We start from the raw sequence: 16,171 nt of genomic DNA on the forward strand, positions 1-16,171 counted from the left end.
GTTTTAAACTGAACTTCTGCTCTCCTCGCTGTTTAAAACTGAACTCCCAGCTCTCTGCGTGGTGTTAAACTGAACTCCTTGGTCTCTCCTCCTTGATTTAACCTGAACTCCCAGTTCTCTGCTCGCTGTTTCAAACTGAATTCCAGCTCTCTTCATTGTTTTACACTGAATTCCTGGCTCTTTTTGCTGTTTTAAACAAAACTCCCGGCTCTCCTCGCCGTTTTATACTGAACTCCCGGCTTTCCACACTGTATTAAACTGAACTCCTTGGTCTCTCCTCACTGTTTTAAGTTGAACTCCTGGCACGCCTCGCTGATTTAACTTGAACTCCTGGTTCTCTGCTCACTATTTTAAACTGAACACCCAGCTCCCTTCACTGTTTTACACTGAACTCCCGGCTCTCTTCGTTGTTTTACACGGAACTCCCGGCTCTCTTCGTTGTTTTACACGGAACTCCAGGCTCTCTTCGCTGTTTTACACTGAACTCCGGCTCTCTTTGCTGTTTTACATGGAACTCCCGGCTCTCTTTGCAGTTTTAAACATAACTCCCGGCTCTCTTCACTGTTTTGCACTGAACTCCCGGCTCTCTTCGTTGTTTTACACGGAACTCCCGGCTCTCTTCGTTGTTTTACACGGAACTCCAGGCTCTCTTCGCTGTTTTACACTGAACTCCGGCTCTCTTTGCTGTTTTACATGGAACTCCCGGCTCTCTTTGCAGTTTTAAACATAACTCCCGGCTCTCTTCGCTGTTTTACACGGAACTCCTGGCTCTCCTCGCCGTTTTATACTGAACTCCCGGCTTTCCACACTGTATTAAACTGAACTCCTTGGTCTCTCCTCACTGTTTTAAGTTGAACTCCTGGCACGCCTCGCTGATTTAACCTGAACTCCTGGTTCTCTGCTCACTATTTTAAACTGAACACCCAGCTCTCCTCACTGTTTTACACTGAACTCCTTGGTCTCTCCTTGTTGTTTTAAACTGAACTTCTGCTCTCCTCGCTGTTTAAAACTGAACTCCCAGCTCTCTGTATGGTTTTAAATTGAACTCCTTGGTCTCTCCTCACTGTTTTACATTGAACTCCTGGCTCGCCTCCTTGATTTAACCTGAACTCCAGCTCCCTTCACTGTTTTACACTGAACTCCTGGCTCTCTTCGTTGTTTTACACGGAACTCCCGGCTCTCTTCGTTGTTTTACACGGAACTCCCGGCTCTCTTCGTTGTTTTACACGGAACTCCCGGCTCTCTTCGTTGTTTTACACTGAACTCCGGCTCTCTTTGCTGTTTTACATGGAACTCCCGCCTCTCTTTGCAGTTTTAAACATAACTCCCGGCTCTCTTTGCTGTTTTACACGGAACTCCCGGCTCTCTTCGCTGTTTTACACGGAACTCCCGGCTCTCTTCGCTGTTTTACACGGAACTCCCGGCTCTCTTCGCTGTTTTACACGGAACTCCCGGCTCTCTTCGCTGTTTTACACGGAACTCCCGGCTCTCCTCCCTGTTATAAACTGAACTTCTGCTCTCCTTGCTATTTTAAACTGAAACTCCCGGCTCTCCTCACTGTTTCAACCTGTACTCCCGGATCTCCGCGTGGTTTTAAATTGAACTCCAGGCTTTCTTCACTGTTTGAAACTGAACTCGTGGCTCTCTCCTCACTTTTGGAAATTGAACCCCCGGATCTCTCCTCGCTGTTTGAAACAGAACTCTTGGCTCTGTTCGCTGTTTTACCCTGAACTCCCGATCTCCGTACAGTTTTAAACTGAAGTCCAGGCTCTTCTCTCTGTTTTAAACTGAACTCCCGGCTCTCTTCACTGTTTTACGCTGAACTCCCAGCTCTGCTCACTGTTTTACACTGAAATCCCGACTCTCTCCTCACTATTTTAAACTGAACTCCCGAATCTTTTCGCTGTTTTATACTGAATTCCCGGCTCTCTAATTCTTTTACACTTAACACCGGGGTCTCTCCTTGCTGTTTGAAACTGAACTGCCAGCTCTTTTCGCTGTTTTGATTTGAAACTCCCGTCTCTCCTCGCTGTTTTAAACTGAAACTCCCGGCTCTGCTCCCTGTTTTACACTGAAATCCCAACTCTCTCCTTACTATTTTAACCTGATCTCCCAGATCTTTTCGCTGTTTTAAACTGAATTCCCGGCTCTCTTCGCTGTTTTAAACTGAACTCCACACTCTCTTCGCTGTTTTAAACTGAACTCCAAACTCTCTTCACTGTTTTAAACTGAACTCCCGGCTTTCTTAACTGTTTTAAACTGAACTCCACACTCTCTTCACTGTTTTAAACTGAACTCCACACTCTCTTAACTGTTTTAAACTGAACTCCACACTCTCTTCGCTGTTTTAAACTGAACTCCACACTCTCCTCGCTGTTTTAAACTGAACTCCCGTCTCTCCTCGCTGTTTTAAACTGATCTCCTGGCTCTCTTTACTGTTTTAAACTGAAACTCCCGGCTCTCCTAAATGTTTTAAACTGAAACTCCCGGCTCTCTTTACTGTTTTAACCTGAACTCCATGCTCTCTTCGCTGTTTTAAACTGAATTCCCAGGTCTCTTTACTGTTTTAAACTGAAACTCCCGGCTCTGCTCCCTGTTTTACACTGAAATGCTGACTCTCTCCTCACTATTTTAAACTGAGCTCCCGGATCTTTTCGCTGTTTTAAACTGAAACTCTCGGCTCTCCTCTGCACGGTTTTAAACTGAACTCCTGGCCTCCTCACTCTTTTGCACTGAACACTAGGCTCTCTCCTCGCTGTTCTAAACTTAACTCGTGGCTCTGCTGGCTGTTTTAAACTGACACTCACAGCTATCCTCCCTCTTTTATCCTGAACAACTGGTTCTCTGATCCCTGTTTTAAACGGAACTCTCGGCTCTCTACGTTGTTTTAACCTGAACTCCCGGCTCTCCTCACTGTTTTAAACTGAACTCCCAGCTCTCCTCACTGTTTTAAACTGAAACTCCCGGCTCTCCTCACTGTTTTAAACTGAACTCCCAGCTCTCCTCACTGTTTTAAACTGAAACTCCTGGCTCTCCTCACTGTTTTAAACTGAAACTCTTGGCTCTCTTCACGGTTTGAAACTGAAACTCCCGGCTTTCATCCCTGTTTTAACCTGATCTCCCAGTTCTCTCCTTGCTGTTTTAGACGGAACTCTCGGCTCTCTTCGCTGTTTTAACCTGAACTCCCGGCTCTCCGCACTGTATTAACCTGAACTCCTTGGTCTCTCCTCACTGTTTTAAATTGAACTCCTGGCTCATCTCGCTGATTTAACCTGAACTCCCGGTTCTCTGCTCGCAGTTTTAAACTGGACTCCCGGCTCTTCTCACCGTTTTAAACTGAACACCCGGCTTTCCTTGCCATTTTAAACTGAACTTCCAGCTCTCCTCACTGTTTTACGCTGAACTCCTTGGTCTCTCCTCGTTGTTTTAAACTGAACTTCTGCTCTCCTCGCTGTTTAAAACTGAACTCCCAGCTCTCTGCGTCGTTTTAAACTGAACTCCTTGGTCTCTCCTCCTTGATTTAACCTGAACTCCCACTTCTCTGCTCGCTGTTTCAAACTGAACTCCAGCTCTCTTCACTGTTTTACACTGAACTCCCGGCTCTCTTTGCTGTTTTAAACAGAACTCCTGGCTCTCTTCACTGTTTTACATGGAATTCCTGGCTCTCTTTGCTGTTTTAAACGGAACTCCTGGCTCTCTTCGCTGTTTTAAACAGAACTCCCGGCTCTCTTCGCTGTTTTAAACGGAACTCCTGGCTCTCTTCACTGTTTTACATGGAATTCCCGGCTCTCTTTGCTGTTTTAAACGGAATTCCCGGCTCTCCACACTGTATTAAACTGAACTCCTTGTCTCTCTTCACTGTTTTAAATTGAACTCCTGGCTCGCCTCCCTGATTTAACCTGAACCCCCGGTTCTCTCTTCACTGTTTTAAACTGAACACCCAGCTCTCCTCACTTTTTAAACTGAACTCCCAGTTCTCTGCTCACTGTTTTAAACTGAACTCCCGGCTCTCCTCACCGTTTTAAACTGAACACCCGTCTCTCCTTGCCATTTTAAACTGAACTTCCAGCTCTCCTCACTGCTTTACACTGAACTCCTTGATCTCTCTTTGTTGTTTTAAACTGAACTTCTGCTCTCCTGGCTGTTTAAAACTGAACTCCCGGCTCTCTTCATTGTTTTACACAGAACTCTCGGCTTTCTTTGCTGTTTTAAACATAACTCCCAGCTCTCTTCGCTGTTTTACACGAAACTCCCAGCTCTCTTTTCTGTTTTAAATGGAACTCCCGGCTCTCCTCGTTGTTATAAACTGAACTTCTGTTCTCCTTGCTGTTATAAACTGAACTGCCGGCTCTTTTCACTGCTTTAAACTGAAACTCCCAGCTCTCCTCACTGCTTTAACCTGATCTCCCAATTCTCTCCTCGCTGTTTTAAATGGAACTCCCAGCTCTCTTTGCTGTTTCAACCTGAACTCCCGGATCTCCGTGTGGTTTTAAATTGAACTCCAGGCTTTCTTCGCTATTTGAAACTGAACTCCCGGCTCTCTTTACTATTTTAAACTGAAACTCCAGGATCCCTTCCCTGATTTAAACTGAACTTGCGGCTCTCTCCTCACTTTTTGAAATTGAACTCCCAGCTCTCCTTGCTGTTTTAAACTGAATCCCCGGATCTCTCCTCGCTGTTTTAAACAGAACTCTTGGCTCTGTTCGCTGTTTTAACCTGAACTCCCGATCTCCGTGCAGTTTTAAACTGAACTCCAGGCTTTCTTCACTGTTTCAAACTGAACTCCCGGCTCTCTTTACTGTTTTAAACTGAACTCCTGGCTCTCTTTACTGTTTTAAACTGAACTCCCGGCTGTCCTCACGGTGTTAAACTCAACACCCTGCTCTCTTCGCTGTTTTAAAGGGGACTCCCAGCTCCCTTCACTGTTTTAAACTGAACTCCTGGCTCCCTTTGCTGTTTTAAACTGAACCTCTAGTTGTCCTCACCATTTTAAAGTAAACTCCCAGCTCTCCTTGCTGTTTTAAACTGAATTCCAGGCTCTCCTCACTATATTAAACTGAACTCCAGGCTCTCGTCGCTCTTTTATACTGAACACCAGGCCCTCTCCTCGCTATTTTAAGCTGACCCCCAGCTGTCCTCGCCAATTTAAAGTAAACTCCCGGCTCTCCTCGCTGTTTTAAACCAAACTCCAGGCTCTCCTCGCTGTATTAAACTGAACTCCCGGCTCTCCTTGCTCTTTTACACTGAACACCAGGCTCTCTCCTCGCTGTTTTAAACTGCACTCCCAGCTCTCTTCGCTGTTTTAAACTGAACTCGTGGCTCTCCTTGCTGTTCGAAACTCTACTTCTGCTCTCTTCACTGTTTTAAAGTGAACTCCTGGCTCTCTCCTCGCTGCTTTAACCCAAACTCCTGGTATTCTCTTCGCTGTTTTAAATTGAAGCTCCTGGCTCTCCACGCTGTTTTAAACCGAACTTCCAGCTCACTTCGCTGTTTTACACAAACATCCGGCTCTAATTGCTGTTTTAAACTGAACCTCCGGCTCACCTCGCTCTTTTGCTCTGAATTCCCGGCTCTCCTCGCTGCTTCAAACTGAAGGCCCACTCTCTCCTCACTGTTGCAAATGGAACTCCCAGCTCTTTCCTCCCTGTTTTATACTGAACTCCCGGCTCTCTCCTCACTGCTTTAATCTGAACCCCCGGCTCTCTTTACTGCTTTCAACAGAAACTCCCGGCTCTCCTCTCCGTTTTACACTGAACTCCCGGATCTCTCCTCGCTATTTGAAACTGAACTCCCATCTCTCTTTGCTGTTTTAAACAGAACTCTCAGCTCTCCTCACTTCTTTATACGGAACACACGGCCCTACTTGCTGTTTTAAACTGTATTCCCGGCTCCCCTCACTGTTTTAACCAGAACTCTTGGCTCTCCTTGCTGTTTTAAACTGAACTCCTGGCTCTTTTCACTCTTTTATACTGAACACCCGGCCCTACCCGCTGTTTGAAACTGAAACTCCCAGCAATCCTCCCTGCTTTAAACTGAATTCATGGCTCTCTCCTCGCGATTTGAAATTGAACTCCTGGCTCTCCTCGCTGTTTTAAACTGAACTCCCAGCATTTCTCACTGTTTTAAACTGAACTCCACGCTCTCTTCGCTGTTTTAAACTGAACTCCCAGCTCTCCTCACTCTTTTACACTGAATTCACATCTCTCCTTGCTGTGAACTGTCAGCTCTTTTCGCTGTTTTCAACTGAACTCCCAGCTCTCCTCACCATTTTAACCTAAACTCCATGCTCTCCTCACAGTTTTAAACTGAACTCCCGGCTCTCCTCGCTGTTTTAACCTGAACTCCATGCTCTCTTCGCTGTTTTCAACTGAATTCCCGGCTCTCTTCACTGTTTTAAACTGAACTCCACACTCTCTTTGCTGTTTTAAACTGAACTCTCAGCTCTGCTCACTGTTTTAAACTGAACTCCAGACTCTCTTCGCTGTATTAAACTGAACTCCCGACTCTCTCCGCTGTTTTAACTGAAACTCCCAGCTTTCCTCTCTGTTTTAAATTGAACTCCACACTTTCTTCGCTGTATTAAACCGGACTCCTGGCTCTCCTCCCTGTTTTAAACTGAGTTACCAGCTCTATTTACTGTTTTAAACTGAAACTCCCGGATCCTTTCGCTGTTTTACACTGAACTCCCAGCTCTCCTTGTTGTTTGAAACTGCAACTCTTGACTCTCTTCACTGTTTGAAATGGAACTCCCGGCTTCCTTCACTGTATGAAATTGAACTCCCAGCCCTCTTCGCTGATTTACACTGAACTCCCGGCTGTCTTGGCTTTTTCCAGCGGAACTCCCGGCTTTCTGCACTGCTTTAAACTGAACCCCCAGCTCCCCTCTCTCTTTCATACTGACCACCCGGCTCTCCTCGCTGTTTTAAACTGAACTTCTGCTCTCCTTGCTGTTATAAACTGAACTGCAGGCTCTTTTCGCTGCTTTAGACTGAAACTCCCGGCTCTCCTCGCTATTTTAAACTGAACTCTCGGCTCTCCTCACCATTTTAAACTGAACCCCCAACTCTCCTCGCTATTACAAACTGAACTCCGGGCTCATCCTTCCTGCTTAAACCTGAATTCCAAGTTCTCTCATCACAGTGTTAAACTGAACTCCTGTCTCTCTCCTCGCTGCTTTAAATTGAAATTCCTGGCTCTCCTCCCTGTTTTAACGTGAACTCCCATTTCTCTCCTCGTTTTTTAACCTGAACTCCCAGTACTCTCTTCGCTTTTTTAAACTGAAGCTCTCAGCTCTCCGCCTTGTTTTGAACTGAACTCCTGGTTCTCTCCTCGCTGTTTTAATCTGAACTCCCGGTTCTCTTTGCTGTTTCAAACTGAAACTCCTGGCTCTCCTCACTCTTTTCTACTGAACTCCTGGCCCTACTCGCTATTTGAACTGAATGCCCAGTTCTCTCTTCGCTATTTTAAACTGACCTACAGGCTTCCTTCACTGTTTCAAACTGAATTCCCAGGTCTCTTTACTGTATTAAACTGAAACTCTTGGCTCTCCTCCTTGTTTTACGCTGAACTCGCGGCTCCCCTCACTCTTTTACACTTAACACCCGGCTCTCTCCTCGCTGCTTTCAACTGAACCCCCGGCTCACTCCTCGCTGTTTTAATCTGAACCTCCGGCTCTCTTTTCTGCTTTAAACTGAAACTCCCAGCTCTCCTCTCTATTTTACACTGAACTCCCGGCTCTCTCTCCATATTTTAAACTGAACTCCTGGCTCTCTTTACTCTTTTAAATTGAAATTCCCGACTCTCCTCTCCCTTTAACACTGAATTCCCAGCCCTACTCATTGTTTTAAGCTGAAACTCTCGGCTCTCTTCGCTGTTTTATACTGAACTCCAAGCTTTCCTCGCTGTTTTATATCAAAATCCGGCTCTAATCGCTGTCTTAAACTGAACCCCAGTCTCTCTTTGCTGTATTGAACTGGACTCCTGGCTCTCCTCGCCATTTCACACTGAACTCCTGGCTCTCCTCACTGTTTTAAACTGAACTCCCGGCTCTCTCCTCGCTGTTTTAATCTGAACTCCTGGCTCTCTTTTCTGCTTTAAGATGAAACTTCCAGCTCTCCTCTCCATTTTACACTGAACTCTTGGCTCTCTTTACTCTACTAAACTGAAATTCCTGGCTCCCCTCTCCCTTTAACACAGAAATCTCGGCCCTACTCACTGTTTTAAACTGAGCTCCTGGCTCCCCGCCATGTTCTAAGCTGAACTCTCAGCATTTTCGCTGTTTTAACCAGAACTCCTGGCTCTCCTCGCTGTTTTAAACTGAAACACCCGGCTCTCATCCCTGTTTTACACTGAACTCCCGGCTCTCCTTGCCATTTTAAACTGAACTGCCAGCTCTTTTCATTGTTTTAAGTTGAAACTCCCGGCTCTCCTGACTGTTTAAAACTGGATTCCACACTCTCTTCGCTGTTTCAAAATGAACTCCTGGCTCTACTCATTCTTTTACACTGAACTCCCGGCTCTCTCCTCGCTGTTTTAAACTGAACTCCTGGCTCTCTCCTCCCTGTTTTAACCTGAACTCGCAGTTCTCTACGCTGTTTTAAACTGAACTCCTGGCTCTCCTCACTGTTTTTAACTGAACTGCCAGCTATATTCGCTGTTTCAAACCAAAACTCAGGCTCCCCTCCCTGTTTTAATCTGAACTCCTGCTTCTCTCTTCGCTGTTTGAAAAAGAATTCTAGGCTCGCTTCGCTGTTCTAATCTGAACTCCTGGCTCCCCACACGGTTTTAAACTGAACTCCTGGCTCTCCTTCCCATTTTAAACTGAACTCCTGGCTCTCCTTCCCATTTTATACTGAACTCCCGGCTCTCCTCCCCATTTTATACTGAACTCCCGGCTCTCCTCACTGTTTTAAACTGAACTCCTTGGTCTCTCCTTGCTGCTTTAAATTGAACTCGTGGCTCTCCACCTTGATTTAACCTGAACTCCCAGTTCATCTCCTCACTGTTTTATACTGAATGTGCAGCTCTCCTCACTGTTTTAAACTGAAACTCTTGGTTCTCTTCGCTGTTTGACACTGATCTCCCGGCTCGATTCGCTGTTTTCCACTGAACTCCCGGCTCTCTTTGCTGTTTTAAATGGAATTCCCAGCTCCCTGCGCTGCTTTAAACTGAACTCCCGGCTTTCCTCACTCTTTTCTACTGACCACCCAGCTCTCCTCACTGTTTTCAACTGAACTTCTGCTTTCCCCACTGTTTTAAACTGAACTCCCAGCTCTCCTCACTGTTTCACACTGAAATCCTTGTTTCCTCACTGTTTTAAATTGAACTCCTGGCTCTCCTCCCTGATTTAACCTGAACTCCCGGTTCTCTCCTCGCTGTTTCAAACTGAACTCCCGGCTCTCATCACTTTATGAAACTGATCTCCCAGCTCACTTTGCTGTTTTACATGGAACTCCCGGCTCTCTTTGCTGTTTTACATGGAACTCCAGGCTCTCTTCGCTGTTTTAAAGGGAACTCCCGGCTCTCTTTGCTGTTTTAACCTGAACTCCCAGTTCACTGCGCTGCTTTAAGCTGAACTCCCAACTCTCCTCACACTTTTATACTGACCACCCGGCTCTCCTCGCTGTTCTAAACTTAACTTCTGCTCCCCTCACTGTTTTTAACTGAACTGCTGGTTCTCTTCACTGTTTTAAGCTGAAGATATGGGCTTTCGTCCCTATTTTAACCTGAACTCCCGGTTCTCTCCTCACTGTTTTAAATGGAACTCTCAGCTCTCTTCACTGTTTTAACCTGAACTCCCAGCTCGCTGCATGATTTTAAACTGAACTCCCGGCTCTCCTCACTGTTTTAAATTGAACTCCTAGCTCTCCTCCCTGATTTAACCTGAACTCTCTGTTCTCTCCTCGCTGTTTTAAACTGAACTCCCAGCTCTCCACTGTTTTACACCGAACTCCAGATTCTCTTTGCTGTTTTAAATGGTACTCCCAGCTCTCTGCGCTGCTTTAAACTGAACTCCCGGCTCTCCTCAATCTTTTACACTGAACTCCTTTCTCTCTCCTCGCTGTTTGAAGTTGAAATTCACAGCTCTTCTCCCTGTTTTAACCCGAACTCCTGGTTCTCCCTTCGCTGTTTTAAACTGAAGCACCCGGCTCTCCTCACTCTTATACACTGAATTCCCGGCTCTCTCCTTGTTGTTTTAAAGTGAACACCCGGCTGTCCTCGCCATTTTACACGAACATCCGGCTCTAATTGCTGTTCTAAACTGAACTCCAGGCTTTCTTTGCTGTATTAAACTGAACTCTTGGTTCACCTCACTCTTTTACACTGAACTCTCGGCTCTCCTCGCTATTTTAAACTGAACTCTCAGCTCTATTTGCTGTTTTAAACTGAAGCTCCCGGCTCTCCTTTCCATTTACCACTGAACTCCCGGATCTCTCCTCGCTATTTTAAACTGAACTCCTGGCTGTCCTCGTTGTTTAAAATTGAACTCCCAGCTCTCCTCGCTGTTTTACACGAACACCTGGCTCTAATCGCTGTATTAAACTGAACTCCCGACTCTCCTCGCTGTTTTAAACTGAACTGCTTGGTCTCTCCTCGTTGTTTTAAATTGAACTCCTGCCTCTCCTCCCTTTTTTACACAGAACTCCCAGCTCTCCTCCCTGTTTTACACAGAACTCCCGGTTCTCTCCTCACTGTTTTAAACTGAACTCCCATCTCTCTCCTTGCTATTTTTAACTTAGAATCCTGGCTCTCCTAGCTGTTTTAAACTGAAACACCCGGCTCTCATCCCTGTTTTACACTGAACTCCCGGCTCTCCTTGCCATTTTAAACTGAACTGCCAGCTCTTTTCATTGTTTTAAGTTGAAACTCCCGGCTCTCCTGACTGTTTAAAACTGGATTCCACACTCTCTTCGCTGTTTCAAAATGAACTCCTGGCTCTACTCATTCTTTTACACTGAACTCCCGGCTCCCTCCTCGCTGTTTTAAACTGAACTCCCGGCTCTCTCCTCCCTGTTTTAACCTGAACTCGCAGTTCTCTACGCTGTTTTAAACTGAACTCCTGGCTCTCCTCGCTGTTTTTAACTGAACTGCCAGCTATATTCGCTGTTTCAAACCAAAACTCAGGCTCCCCTCCCTGTTTTAATCTGAACTCCTGCTTCTCTCTTCGCTGTTTGAAAAAGAATTCTAGGCTCGCTTCGCTGTTCTAATCTGAACTCCTGGCTCCCCACACGGTTTTAAACTGAACTCCTGGCTCTCCTTCCCATTTTAAACTGAACTCCTGGCTCTCCTTCCCATTTTATACTGAACTCCCGGCTCTCCTCCCCATTTTATACTGAACTCCCGGCTCTCCTCACTGTTTTAAACTGAACTCCTTGGTCTCTCCTTGCTGCTTTAAATTGAACTCGTGGCTCTCCACCTTGATTTAACCTGAACTCCCAGTTCATCTCCTCACTGTTTTATACTGAATGTGCAGCTCTCCTCACTGTTTTAAACTGAAACTCTTGGTTCTCTTCGCTGTTTGACACTGATCTCCCGGCTCGATTCATTGTTTTCCACTGAACTCCCGGCTCTCTTTGCTGTTTTAAATGGAACTCCCAGCTCTCTGCGCTGCTTTAAACTGAACTCTCAGCTTTCCTCACTCTTTTCTACTGACCACCCAGCTCTCCTCACTGTTTTCAACTGAACTTCTGCTTTCCCCACTGTTTTAAACTGAACTCCCAGCTCTCCTCACTGTTTCACACTGAAATCCTTGTTTCCTCACTGTTTTAAATTGAACTCCTGGCTCTCCTCCCTGATTTAACCTGAACTCCCGGTTCTCTCCTCGCTGTTTTAAACTGAACTCCCGGTTCTCATCACTTTATGAAACTGATCTCCCAGCTCACTTTGCTGTTTTACATTGAATTCCTGGCTCTCTTCGCTGTTTTAAAGGGAACTCCCAGCTCTCTTTGCTGTTTTAACCTGAACTCCCAGTTCACTGCGCTGCTTTAAGCTGAACTCCCAACTCTCCTCACACTTTTATACTGACCACCCGGCTCTCCTCGCTGTTCTAAACTTAACTTCTGCTCCCCTCACTGTTTTTAACTGAACTGCTGGCTCTCTTCACTGTTTTAAGCTGAAGCTATGGGCTCTCGTCCCTATTTTAACCTGAACTCCCGGTTCTCTCCTCACTGTTTTAAATGGAACTCTCGGCTCTCTTCGCTGTTTTAACCTGAACTCCCAGCTCGCTGCATGATTTTAAACTGAACTCCCGGCTCTCCTCACTGTTTTAAATTGAACTCCTAGCTCTCCTCCCTGATTTAACCTGAACTCTCTGTTCTCTCCTCGCTGTTTTAAACTGAACTCCCAGCTCTCCACTGTTTTACACCAAACTCCAGATTCTCTTTGCTGTTTTAAATGGTACTCCCAGCTCTCTGTGTTGTTCTAAACTGAACTCCCGGCTCTCCTCACTCTTTTATACTGAACTCCTTTCTCTCTCCTCGCTGTTTGAAGTTGAAATTCACAGCTCTTCTCCCTGTTTTAACCCGAACTCCTGGTTCTCCCTTCGCTGTTTTAAACTGAAGCTCCCGGCTCTCCTCACTCTTTTACACTGAATTCCCGGCTCTCTCCTTGTTGTTTTAAAGTGAACACCCGGCTGTCCTCGCCATTTTACACGAACATCCGGCTCTAATCGCTGTTCTAAACTGAACTCCAGGCTTTCTTCGCTGTATTAAGCTGAACTCTCGGCTCGCCTCACTCTTTTACACTAACTCTCGGCTCTCCTCGCTATTTTAAACTGAACTCCCAGCTCTATTTGCTGTTTTAAACTGAAGCTCCCGGCTCTCCTTTCCATTTACCACTGAACTCCCGGATCTCTCCTCGCTATTTTAAACTGAACTCCTGGCTGTCCTCGTTGTTTAAAATTGAACTCCCAGCTCTCCTCGCTGTTTTACACGAACACCTGGCTCTAATCGCTGTATTAAACTGAACTCCCGACTCTCCTCGCTGTTTTAAACTGAACTGCTTGGTCTCTCCTCGTTGTTTTAAATTGAACTCCTGCCTCTCCTCTCTGTTTTACACAGAACTCCCAGCTCTCCTCCCTGTTTTAACCTGAATTCCCGGTTCTCTCCTCGCTGTTTTAAACTGAACTCCCATCTCTCTCCTTGCTATTTTTAACTTAGAATCCTGGCTCTCCTTGCTGTTTTAAACTGAACTCCCAGCTCTCTCCTCACTGTTTTAAACAGAGCTCCCGGCTCACCTTGCTGTTTTAAGCTGAAATTCCTGGCCCCACCTCCCTGCTTTAACATGAACACCAGGTCCTCTCTGCGTTGTTTTACACTGAATACCCAGCTCTCTCCTCACTGTTTTAAACTGAATGCCCAAATCCCTCCTTGCTATTTTAAATTGAACTCCCGGCTCTGCTTACTGTTTTAAACTGAAACTGCTCTGCTCTCTCCGCGCTGTTTTAAACTGAACTCCCGGCTCTCCTCACTCTTTTCCACTGAACTCCCGGCTCTCCTCGCTGTTTCAAACTGAACTCCTGGCTCTCCTCGCTGTTTCAAACTGAACTCCTGGCTCTCTTCGCTGTTTTAAACTGAACTGCCGGCTCTCCTCGCTGTTTTAAACTGAACTGCCAGCTCTCTTCGCTGTTTTAAACTGAAACTCCCGGTTCTCTCTTCGCTGTTTTAACCTGACCTCCCAGTTCTCTCCTTGCTGTTTTAAACTGGACTCCCGGCTCTCCTTGCTATTTTAAATTGAAATTCCCAGCTGTCCTCGCTGTTTTAACCTGAACTCCCAGTTCTCTCCTCACTGTTTTAACCCGATCTCCTGGTTCTCCCTTTGCTGTTTTAAACTGAACCCCTGGCTGTCTCCTAGCTGTTTTACACTGACCTCCTGGTTCTCCACACTGTTTTAAACTGATCAGTTGGCTCTCCTCGCTTTTTCAAACTGAACTCCCGGCTCTCCATGCTGTTTTGAGCTGAATATAAGGTGGGAAAGCGTGAGGTTATGCATTTTGGCAGGATGAATAGTTGAACTGAATATTATTTAAGTGGAGAAAGACTGCAGAAAGCTTCCACACAGAGGAATTTGGCAGTCCTCATGCATGAATCCCAAAAAGCAAACAGACAAGTTCAGCAGGTAGTAGGGAAGGCAAATTAAATGTTGGCCTTTATTTCAAAGGGAATGGAGTATATAAATGGGGAAGTTTTGCTAAAACTATACAAGGCGCTAGGCAGACCCCACCTAGAATATTGTGAACAATTTTGGTCTCCTTACCTAAGGAAAGATTAGGCATTGGAGGCATTCCAGAGAAGGTTCACCAAGTCGATCCCAGTTATGGATGGATTTTCTTATGAGGAGAGGTTGAGTAGGTTGGGGCAATACTCATTGGAGTTTAGAAGAAAGACAGGCGACATTATTGAAACATTTAAGATTCTTAAGGGCTTTGACAAGGTAGATGCTGACAGGTTGTTTCCCCTTGAGGGAGAGCCTAGGACCAGAGAGCATAACCTCAGAGTAAGGGTCCCATTTAAGACAGAGATAAGGAGGAATTTCTTCTCTCAGAGGGTAGTCAATCTGTGGAATTCTTTACCGCAGAGGGCTGCAGAGGCTGGGTCGTTAAGTATATTCAAGGCTGAGATAGACAGATTTTTAATCAGCAAGGGAATCAAGGGTTATGGGGAAAAGGCAAGAAAGTGGAGTTAAGGATTATCAGATCAGCCATGATCTAATTGAATGGTGGAGCATACTCGATGGGTCGAATGGCCTAATTCTGCTCCTACATCTTATGGTCTTATGGTCCCTGGCGTGCGTTTGAAACTGATCTTTGGTAACCTAGCTGAAGGAGCGTTAGATCAAAGCCTCCCGCATGTCACTGCCTCCCTGCACATTACCGAGACCTAGCTCCACACCCTCAGTGTTCTCCTCACTGTGCTCATCTTCGGACTCACTACTGGACTCATCACCTGTGGCCTGTGCAGCTGCCTCAAGATCCTCTTCCTTCAGTGGGTCCCCCCTTGCGTAGCATGCAACCACAATCAGTGACACCTGCTCTGGGAGGTACTGTAGTGATCCCCCTGAATGGTCCAGGCATCAGAATCGCATCTTGAGAAGACCTATGGTCCTTTCTACCATCGCCCTTGTGGAGGCATGACTCGTATTGTAACACTTCTCTGTCTCCATTCTTGAGAGGTGTCATGAGCCACCTTTTGAGGGGATAGCCCTTGTCACCCAGTAGCCATTAATTCCAGTCGGGCTGGAGCACTGAAAAGCCTCGGCACCTGGGAGCGTCTCAGGATGTAAGCGTCATGGGAGCTGCCAAGGTACCTTGCACAGACTTGCAGAATCTGCATCTTATGGTCACACACTATCTGCACGTTCATGGAGTGGAATCCCTTCCTATTGACAAAGGCACCCGGCTGACCCACTGGCCACTGTGACCTTCAGAGCCACTGGCATAGGGTGTCCACCCACACAGTTCGAGCAGATCTCAGAACCAATCATCTGGCAAATGGAAATCATGCTCTCCCTTGAGAGGCGGAGCCTCCTTCGGCATTGCACCTCGGACATATTGAGGTAGCTGCATCGCCACCTGTAAACCCTGGCAGCACACTAGTGGCGCCTTCTGAGGCCCCTTCCACCTTGGACTACCTGCTGGCCCTGCGCCCCTTGTGCCTCTGCCTCTCCTCCCACAGGTCCCTCCCCTGGAAGCTGCATAGGGACTCGTGGCCTCCTCTCCCTTCTGCCCCTCTCTTACTCCTCAGAGGAGGTGTCTCCAGCGGAGATCACAATCCCAATCACCAGGGCAATGGGAAGGCTGCCTAATACCTGGAAGGGTCCACACTATCTGAATCCTCCAGGGGTCTGGCAGACAGCAATGAGTCCTTGAAATGCTAAAAATGAAGCCCTGAACAGAGGTGAGGCTGCCAAGTACCAATAAGCAACCAGCAGCAAACTATCTCCTGAACTCTTCACTACTCACAATGGCAATGCTGCTGACCCTTCTTATCCCATCCTGGGAAAATGTCGGCTGGCTGCCTGCCCATTTTGCCCATGCAATGAGCAGAAAATCACATGGGCAAGAAAAAAATCACAGCCAATTGGATTGCTAAGGGCCTTAAGTGGCCACTTAATTAATGGCGGGCGCTGCTCTGGCACGCACCTGCCAAGCGAAATATCATGCGAGTGCACGATG

Source organism: Cetorhinus maximus, chromosome 5 (genome assembly GCF_964194155.1).
Source record: "Cetorhinus maximus chromosome 5, sCetMax3.hap1.1, whole genome shotgun sequence".
In the NCBI taxonomy this organism is placed as follows: domain Eukaryota; kingdom Metazoa; phylum Chordata; class Chondrichthyes; order Lamniformes; family Cetorhinidae; genus Cetorhinus; species Cetorhinus maximus.